Here is a 10,820-nt window from a genome sequence, read left to right as displayed (position 1 = left end):
TGTGGTGGGGAGGGGAGGGGAGGAACGAAGCCACGTTGTAGCCTATGTGGTTTTCAGAGGGCAGGAGAACTGCAGCTGTGAGCTCAGCTCATCCTCCCGTCTCAAATCAAAACGAGCCTTGATTGGCTGTGGCTGCCCCTGTAAAATATAATTTTAATGTCTATTTGTGTCTATTTGTGTAGAGACACGCTAGAGACACACGCGCGGTAAGCAGAAAAAATAGGCGTCGCTTCTATTCTCTAGATGACGCGCGTCTCACGCCTCGCAAGACACGCGTCACACTGACGCGCGTCTGATGCCGGTGGTGTGGCTGCTGTAACCTGTTAATAGGGGCGCCGAAATGAAAATCAACAGGTAACGCCACGCAGACGCCACGCAGACGCAAGATGTGTGTCCCGGCCGTCACTCTGCACAACATGACGTCTAGACAAGAAGGGGATGCAACACGGGGACCAGGCCACCAGGGGTGCTGCTGGGGAGCAATGCGGTTTCAAGTCGACCTCTCTGTAGGCTAATGATGCGTGATTTCTAACCCCACATAGGATAAGCAATAACCACGCCCTGTGGCGCCGGGATTGGCCAGGAGCAACACTGGAGGGCACGCAGCCCAGCGATTTCATGAGCCAACTGAATAGCTCTTGAGAACGGACAGCGATTTCGAGAGCGGACATTGAGAGCGGACATTGAAATGAATTATGGTCACCTACCATCCTTAGCATAGTAATAATAATAATAAGCATAATAATTGTAATCTACACAATGTACACAATCTACAAAAACATGCAATAATATAAACCGTGTTGTGTTCACGTTCATAGCTCATATAATATAATGTATAATAATTGTAATCTACACAATGTAGGCTACACAATCTACAAAAACATGCAATAATATAAACGGTGTTGTGTTCACGTTCATAGCTCATTGTATCATATCATTATCGTTAATTTCAAGCTCAATTCTTACCCAGAGAAAAGGTACAGCACTGAAAATGTAACAAGCAATAGTTTTTTAAACATCTTTATTTTAAAAGATGAAAAACCCCAGGTGCTTTAGTCCCAAGCTTCAATGCTCTTGGCCAATCCCGGCGCCACAGGGCGTGGTTATTGCTTATCCTATGTGGGGTTAGAAATCACAGCTGGGACTGGTAGCTGGGACCAGATGTCCTTTCTATCCATTCTAGATCTAGGAATGCTTTGACTGGGGTTTTACAGCATGTAGAGTGTTAAGTGTCAAGGACAGGGCCTCAGGGAGCGAGGTCTGTCTGTGTGTGTATGTGTGTGTGTGTGTGTGTGTGTGTGTGTGTGTGTGTGTGTGTGTGTGTGTGTGTGTGTGTGTGCGTGTGCGTGCGTGCCGTGCACGCATTTGCACCAATGACGTGTGTGTCTGCAAGTTTACACACATACAGTAGTATAGTGCATATGCACACCTGTGTGTCTGTGTACATAAACTGATGTTTTCATGTGTTTAATATTTCACTTACACATCAGGGCACACATGTCACGCACATACTTATGCATGCGTGTGTGTGTGTGTGTGTGTGTGTGTGTGTGTCTGTGTGTGTGTGTGTGTGTGTGTGTGTGTGTGTGTGTGTGTGTGTGTGTGTGTGTGTGTGTGTGTGGGATGCCAGTTAGTTAGTTATTATATTAGGCTATATATTACTGATGACTTGACTTGTTCAACTCACTTGAATGTCTGAAAGTTATTTTTTCCCCTTGTATTACATTCTGCATCCAGAGATTTCCCCATTTGAAGTCATGCTAAATATTCCTAATTAAATTGTATTCCTTTTAAACATTTATTGATTGTTGCGACTCCTTTATTAAACCATTTATTGATCAGTCACTTCATATTCTCTTTGACATGTGTAAAAGACATTTGTTATGTTCCTTGGGCACATTTCCCATAATATCTGATAGACTGGAAATGGTGTGTGTGTGTGTGTGTGTGTGTGTGTGTGTGTGTGTGTGTGTGTGTGTGTGCGCGCGTATGTATGTGCATGTTTGTTTGTTTGTGTGTGTGTGTGCGTGTGTGTGTGTTGTGCCAATGATCAATCATTTCAGAAGACAAGGCAGGGTTGTCACTAGTTCTCATGAATGATTCATTTTTTAGTTATGATTTTTTTCCTCACATGAATTATTTACCTTTTTTTCCTTTTAGTTTTTTTCCTATTGTTACAAACTTTTCTCAATACAGAGTCCACTTTCCCCCCAAAACTAGTTAATTTCACACCCATCTGCTTCCTTCTGTCAGCACTAGTTTTCTCCATCAGCAACACTTTGTCACTCATAACAGAATTACCTAAAAACAGTAGGCTAAGAACAGGTAGCATTACAGTAGCGTTATTTTATGGACATTGCGCCATTTTTTGCGCTCTGGATATTCGCCAGCAATTAAGGGTGAATATACGAAGCTTCTGATGGCTTAGCAATGGGCCAGCGGACAAATTAGTTGTATATTACAACATCTTCATCAGACTCTGATGAAGATGTCATATTGAAGGTTAGTCCTGGCTTTTTTTTTTTTAGAACAACCGAATACCAAATTTGGAAACCAAATACCCAACGAACGAATATCCAAATATTCGGGTATAGCCCTACTTTGATGTAGTAAATCATTTCGTGTTCTCTACAGTTTTTGTTGTGTGTATATACAGTATTTTGTTTTTGTTATTGTTAATTGTGTAAGAAATGTGTACATTTTCTTATTAAATTATTATTATTTCTTATCCTCTAACACAGTTCTCATTACAAAATACAGTACAGTAAGAATGGTACCTCTGTATAGAATGTAGGCTATACAGGAACAAGTTTTTTTTTTTTTGCCATGAAGTAATTAAAAAATAAATAATAATAGTAAAAAACTGTAACTGACAATCAGTAAAAGCAATAATAATTGTTGCATTATTCCTAGTAAAAACACATGATTATTGTGTTACATTTATCATGGCATAATGCTCTTATTTCTATCCTATAAACAGCTCAGGTATTATCTGTGAACATAACCAATAAGAATAAAAAAATAAATTAGAGACTAGTGAACTCAAAATGAAAGGGCATTTGAGCTTTTTGCCATGGAAAATGAGTTATAATTCACTCTTCTGCCAACAGTTCTAAAGAGGAAAATATGTCTCTCCCACAAAACTGACACTATTCATGTCCACAAATATGGAATGAGCTGTCTCAGATCAAGGGGGAAACATGTGACGTCTGTTTAGGGGGGATTTACCCTTTTAATTGGTGCACTTGAACTCAAAATCAGACAATCTTGATGTCTCTACAGAGTGAAATCAGAGAATCTTGACGTCTCTACAGAGTGAAATCAGAGAATCTTGATGTCTCCACAGTGTCAGTGGGGACGGCACAGGCAGAGGTGCTGCTGGGCAAAGAGACAGAGTCAAAGCTGGATTCGATACAGCAGAGACAGCTTTGATAGCGATGTGTAAAAGTAGACACTGGTAGCGTGTAGACAGTTGGCACCGTGGACAGACAAAGACAGAGTGAGAGAGACAGAGAGAGAGGCAGAGAGAAAAAAAACAGAACGCGACAAAGACACAGAGAGACATTGTGGTTTCTCTTCTCATGGATATATAATCAGTTTAAGAGGACATTTTCCCCCCTTCCTTTTGCTTTGATGCACAATCAGATTTCGACCCACACTGTAATTCTGTCTCTCTCTCTCTCTCTCTCTCTCTCTCTCTCTCTCTCTCTCTCTCTCTCTCTCTCTCTCTCTCTCTCTCTCTCTCTCATTCTCTCTCTCTCTCTCTCTCTCTCTCTTCATCTGCCCCTCTCTCTCTCTTACTCGCTCTGTCCCGCTGTCCCTCTCTCTCTGGTTTGTGTTTGATGTGGTGGCACCCTGGCATTGTTCTTCCTATTGTGCCAGTGTGGAAACAAGGAGGGAGGGGGAGGGGGAGAGAGGGAGAGAGAGAGAGGCATAGAGAGAGAGAGAGAGGCAGAGAGAGAGAGAGAGGCGGAGGGACAGGGCGTGAGATGAGAGAAAGAGACAGAGATAGATGAAGGGCTGGTATTGCAGTATTGATGTGGCATTGAGGCCCCAGTAAAGTTGGAAATCTGGATATAATTGACAGCTACGGCTACACTGGCAAATCTGGGATTCCCATCAGAATGCGGTGGAATGTTCTAGAATGTTCCAGAATGACCTCCGAGAACTTTGTGAAGGCCAGCAGGCAGCAGGCCTCGTATATCATCATATCATCATCACAAATACCAAACATCACTGTTTCTAATTATTCCTCCTGCCTCCCCGCTTTGTTTATCTTCCATTACACTGTCCTTATCTTCCCTGGTGTGTGTGTGTGTGTGTGTGTGTGTGTGTGTGTGTGTGTGTGTGTGTGTGTGTGTGTGTGTGTGTGTGTGTCTGTAAGTGTGCGTGTGAGGGAGTGGAATTGTGCCCATGTGTGTGTGTGAGTGGATTTGTGTATGTGTGTTTGTATAGTATACACAGTCACAGAGTGCGAGTGAGTGTGTGTGTGTGTGTGTGTGTGTGTGTGTGTGTCCGTCCGTCCGTCCGTCCATCCATCATCCATCAGTGTGTGTGTGTGTGTGTGTGTGTGTGTGTGTGTGTGTGTGTGTGTGTGTGTCTGTCTTATGTAACCCTGTGTGTGTGTATCTGTCCATCATCCACCCATCCATCCATCCATCCACCCATTCATTCATTCATTCATTCATTTTCCATAGCTGGAAATTTGCCATTACCTATCCCAGCATGCAGTAGGCACAGTCCACTGAGACTCACTAAAAACTATTGACTGTAAATAAAATGGACATACTGTTAGTAGCCACCCATTGTTTTTTGGACTCACATTTGGTTTGGAAGCCTAGTGTTGTCTCTCGCCATCTGTAAATTCTGGGACTGTAAATTCATGTAAATTCACTGCTTATTTAATGCCTATTTAACTTAGACTGTAAACTTAATGTACATTCAATGTAAACTTATATTTAACTCAGTCTGTAAATCTCATGTAAATTCAACGTAAATTCATATTTATTATCCACGGAACACTCTTCCACTCATGTACATATTTGTATATATTTACTCGATTTGGTTGCACTTGCAACTTTGTGATTGTCTTTAGTTATCTTCCTACTTCTTATCTCTGTATATTGATGTGACCGCTACGCTGCATACAGACACTAAGACAAATTCCTCGTATGTAACTTGCATACTGTGGCAATAAAAGTGATTCTGATTCTGATCTTGGACTCACATTTGGTTTGGGAGCCTAGTGTTGTTTGTCGCCATCTTGGATCACATTTGGTTTGGAAGCCTAGTGTTCTCTGTCGCCATCTTGGGGCCTTGCGCAGGTGGTGCGAGATGGCCCAAAACAATGGGCTTTCCCAGAGCTGCAGCTCCGCCTGCTTCCATGATTAGCAAGCTGTGAGATCACTGGACAGACGACCTGTCAATCAACCCCAAAATATTTTTCTATCGTCTATTTTACGCTAAATGGACAAGTTATATATTATAAACATTTATCCCCCTATAGTTGTTATGAAAGGTGAAGTTAGCTATATAGGCCAAAACCGTGCTTTGATTCAGGCTGTAAACATGCTTAATCCTGTTACAAAGTGGGGCATTTTAAGATGGGGGTGAACGGGAACGACTTGCTTTTGGGTCCTGCCTCAAGTGGCCAATCGAGGAACTACATCTTTCACGATCACTTCCGCAGCTTCCTCTGTAAAAGCCCCAGCTCCCACGGCTAAAAACAGGGTTTGCACTTTGCAGGCCGCCTCAGTGGCTGGGTTTAAGCCATGGGGTCAGTGAGGTTATGGTCAAGACTGTGGTAAAGTCAGGAAAGAGAGCCGAGCCCAGCCAATGCAAGCCGACCAGAACACGCATCAGGCACACATCACTGTGTGACGCATGAAATGCCTTTTAGAGAGTCCCCAGTCCACCTGACATGCAGGACTTTGGACTGTGGGAGGAAACCAGAGCACCCAGAGGAAACACACACACACACACACACACACACACACACACACACACACACACACACACACACACACACACACACACACACACACAGCATGCAAACACACAGAAAGACAAGAGGAGTGAACTCAGTGGTGAGAGTGTGCAGTGCATTCTGCAGTTAGAGGTGTGGAAATTACAGATGTGTCCTACTGTGTCTGTAACTGTATCTACAGTTTATTTAATGTTGCTTTGTCCCATGCAAGCATGACTTTTTGGAGGCAAACTAATTCAGAGAATCAGAAGTAACTCAAAGTAATCACATTACTTTACTCAAATGGACTAATCAAGTCAGTTGCCTTTGCTGACTGATTTAAAACAGGTCACATTTAATGACCCTGTGAGCAAAGACGTCCTGAATTGTCCTTTGCAATAGACAGAAATAAAGTGGCTTTTCCCCCCCTAAAGCCTCTTATTCCAGATGAAGAATATAAAACAAGTAAATACACTTTTTGTTTACAACTTTTCAGGCATATTATTATGGTTTGAAAAATGTTCCTTAAAATGAAAATACTCAACTTTTTATGAGTTTTCATTTTTTACATGGTGGCATTTTTCTTGTTTCCCATTTCTCACCACCGTGACCATGAGATATGCTTTGGATCTTCCTGGAAGTTTCACTTTGTTTGCTTGATATTATTTATGTACAAAATGAATTTGAAAACCATTTGGTCTTTGTGCTGATTTTGTTTGTTTGTCCCAGTTTAAACCAATTGGTTTACAAAAAAGTGCAACAAGTACATGGTGTTTGTGTACAGATTTTTTTGTCGGTCTCTATTTGTATGTGTGTGTGTATATCTACCCCTCTAACCTCTGATAGTGACAGAGTCTCTCTCTCTCTCTCTCTCTCTCTCTCTCTCTCTCTCTCTCTCTCTCTCTCTCTCTCTCTCTCTCTCTCTCTCTCTCTCTCTCTCTCTCTCTCTCATTTTCTGTTTGTCCCTCTCGGCCTCTACATCGATTTGGACCACCGCAGACTAATTCCATTTAAATGACTCTCGATGAATACAAAAGAATCCTTTAAGTGACTCCTGCTGAATACCAACACGAGGGTCCAGAGAGCGACTCGCACTGACTGCAGATGAATCTCTGCGTTCGCTGGCACCGAATATTAAAGACAATCCCATCACTGACTTGCACTGCATACCTAATAGAATGATCCCTGAGCACAGGTCCACATGGCCGCTCCTTTCACCGCAGACTGCAAAACTCTTAGCAGCACCACATTCCTTCATTTCTTCCTGATCCTGCTGGTCTTATCATAGCCGTACAGCTGAGATCACAACAGGCTTCCCAAAACACAACAACAACAACTAATACAGGTGGATTCTAATGATCCACTAACACAGGTGGCTTCTAATGATCCACTAACACAGGTGGCTTCTAATGATCCACTAACACAGGTGGCTTCTAATGATCCACTAACACAGGTGGGTTCTAATGATCCACTAACACAGGTGGGTTCTAATGATCCACTAACACAGGTGGGTTCTAATGATCCACTAATAGAGGTTTTGGGCAGGAATGTAAAAGTGGGGGCTGAGTGTTTACCCTGCTGCTGTGCTCTTGCTTCTTAGCCTGGCCTGAGTCTGAGCCTGCGTCTGAGTAATTGTGGCGAGCTCGCACTGAATGCTAAACCATTTCATCTCTGTGTGGGGTGAAGTTAGGATGCTGCATTATGTCCCATGAATCACATGAGTCCAGCAGACCAACAGCAAGAAGACCAAGCAAGCAAGCAGACTAGCAAGTAGACCGAGAGCATGCATGTGTTAAACAAATTTAACTCTGTCATCAGTGTGTACTGATGACTGATGAGTTAAAGGGATAGTTCACAGACACTAAGACAAATTCCTCGTATGTAACTTGCATACTGTGGCAATAAATGTGGCAATAAAAGTGATTCTGATTCTGATTCTGATTTTATTAGTGTGACTGTGGATGACATATTAGTGAGCCTCAGTCCACTTGTACATACAGGAGTGTGACCCCATTGACCTGGCATTCGTTTTCCCCCAACAATCCAGAGCTACTATGAGGAACAGCATGGATTGTGATGAGAAAGAACTCTACCAATCAACATCCAATTTTTGTTCTCGAAAAACAAAAATTGGACCCACCAAAGGGTCCATAAGATACCAGCCTGGGGGAGCCATCCGTCACCCCTAACCTCAGTCACTGGTCATTCTTAACCTCGTGGAAGTAGCCCGAAAACGGGTCCCAGATAGCCGAGAACCTTCCAAGCATGTTGGTTCTCAGGGACCTGAGTTTCTCCATCTGCACAACAGAGATCATGTCCATCAGCCACACACCTGAAAAGAACGTGAAGAGGAGGACTTCCATTCCTTCAGAATTGAGTCTTTTGGCGACTGTTGTCCCCAATGTCAAGAGATTGTTGCACAGCTGTAGGGAAGTTCAGTGAGGACTGCGAGCAGCCGAAGATGGTGAGTTCTGCCTCTGGTTGTAGGGTTATTTTGTAGGCCTTTAAAGGAACACTCCGCCCATTTTCAACCAGCTTTGTATCATTAGAACATCAGTAGTATATCAGAAAACTGTAAACGGTTTTGAAGTCTGTCATTTAATTTGACAGTTATTGAGTGTTAAAGTGTGGACCAGTGACATCACTGGTCCACACTAACTCAAATTAATAACTCATTAACTCAAATCAACTCTCAATAACTGTCAAACTATTCATCATTCATCTAGTTTGACAGTTATTGAGAGTTGATTTGAGTTAATGAGTTATTAATTTGAGTTAGTGTGGACCAGTGATGTCACTGGTCTACACTTTAACACTCAATAACTGTCAAATTAAATGACAGACTTCAAAACAGTTTACAGTTTTCTGATATACTACTGATGTTGTAATGATACAAAGCTGGTTGAAAATGGGCGGAGTGTTCCTTTAAGAGTACCTTCTTCAGTGACGCTATTCTTGACTTAGACAGTGGAGAGGCCTGAGGGTGATTAGGGGAGGGGCAGGAGAGAAGGCTCTGATGGGATTGGATAGCGGGTCTGCCGGGGGGGGGGGGGGTTATGTGGTTGCACACTATCTCTGGACGTGATTAATATGACATGCTTTCCACCCACCTCAGCTCTCTGAAGGCCATATGGAGGAAATGCCTGCTTGAGTGGATATGAGTGTGGTATTTAACCTGCCTTAACATTATGAATAGCAGAACCAAAGAAACATCAGCGATCTGTCCATGGGGTGAAAGGGTCTTCAAAGGAAAAGTTTAATTCCAAAATGAGATTTGACATGAAAAAAATGTATGTAAAAATGATAGCTGCCATGAAAGTATATTATGAGCAACTATTGGTAAAACTAGAAATTTCGAAATGTTTAGTGCGCCACCTGCCTGTGCCCTCCCTCTGCGGTCTTCCGCATGTGCGGCAGGACCAAACAGAACCTGGTCCAGGTTTTCCGTCCTCTTGTGGTCTGGAAGTGGCTGGAGCTGGTCCATGTTGTCTGTCGCAGGTTGAGGCTTGACTGGCTGGGCTGTGAGCTGCATGGCCAGCAGCTCTCTGTCACTCTGTTGGCTGCTCCATCAAAAGTGCTTTTCATTCACCACGCTTTAGCGGGCTCAGCTTTGGCCCTAGGAGGCTGACATTTGGCATGGTGTGTGTATGCGGACAAATGCACAATAGGTAGATCCACCAGTCATGGATCCATAGCAAGTAATAGTTCAAGCAGCATCTACAGGGTTTTTTTGTTCAATCTTTACATTCATTACAGACCGGTGTGTGTGTGTGTGTGTGTGTGTGTGTGTGTGTGTGTGTGTGTGTGTGTGTGTGTGTGTGTGTGTGTGTGTGTGTGTGTGCGTGCGTGCGTGTGTGCGGGCATGCGGTGTGTGTGTGTGTGGGGGGGGGGGGGGGGGGGGGGGGGGTGGAGTCGGTCGGTCTGCGGTGCTGAATTTACATGTCTTCCTCGCAGACGTCTTTGGGTACGAGTCTGTGTCGTCCATTTGTTATTTCTCCCACCCAGCTGAGCTCCAGCTCAAACGACTTGTCCTTCACCTCGTCGTGGACGATGTAGATGATTTTGGCCACTTCCTTCACCAGCTCTCTGCACGTCATGTCTTTCATCTGCACTTTCTCCATCTCTGTCTTGGCGGCCTGTTTGGCTTTTCCGATGGCACAGCCCCAGTAACCGTGTGAGACGCCAGAGGGATCCACCATGTAGAGCTGAGCACCGTCGTCTTCATCGTACGAGCCCATGATGAAGCTGCAGCCAAAGGGCCGCACGGCGCTGTACAGCGTGTAGGCGTGGACGTACATGGCCACTCTGTCTGAGAGATGCTTGAGTGGGATGTCGTGTCCGTAGTTTGACCTGAAGTTTGAAGCTTCTTGTTTGGCGACTTCCGAGAGCGAGCGAGCATCAGCCAGCAGGCCAGCAGCCGCCATGCCGACGTGTCTGTCGATGTGGAAGATGCGTTTGTTGGAGCCTTCCTCGTACAGTTTGGACAGAAGCAGCTTCTCCACCCCGAACACAACGCCGTCTCTACAGCGGATCCCTATAGCCGTGCTGCTGTTCTCTATGGCCTTCATGGCGTATTCCACCTGAAACACTCTGCCCTCCGGAGAGAAGGTCGAGGCCGACAAGTCATACCCGGTGCCGATAGAACCCATTTTAACAAACTATAATGCTCTGACCACCCACACCGCTGTCAACTTAAAAACTCGACTCCAATTTATAACCTCAGCACGGAAGGATTCAAATTCAGTCTATGACATCACTGATGATGTCACAATGTCTATGACATCATCAGTGTCCATCACACTTGCCCAAGTGACATCACTACACAGATGATGTCATAGAAATTGTTACATCATCA

At 44.0% G+C, this 10,820-nt stretch overlaps 1 pseudogene across 1 annotated transcript in view; it reads right to left on the bottom strand.

Moving 5' to 3' along the window:
* Positions 1–10,614, bottom strand: part of LOC310784938 (proteasome subunit alpha type-3 pseudogene) — a 39,997-nt pseudogene extending 29,383 nt beyond the window's left edge. The window contains exons 1-2 of the transcript in view: positions 9,905–10,614; positions 9,341–9,525 (exon numbers count right to left, since the gene is read on the bottom strand). The product of the transcript in view is annotated as a proteasome subunit alpha type-3 pseudogene (transcript). The remainder of the gene's footprint in view (positions 1–9,340; positions 9,526–9,904) is intronic.
* Positions 10,615–10,820: the final 206 nt, after the last annotated feature.

This window comes from Poromitra crassiceps, assembly GCF_964638095.1.
Source record: "Poromitra crassiceps genome assembly, chromosome: 11".
NCBI lineage: Eukaryota > Metazoa > Chordata > Actinopteri > Beryciformes > Melamphaidae > Poromitra > Poromitra crassiceps.
This window is presented reverse-complemented; position numbering and strand designations above follow the sequence as displayed.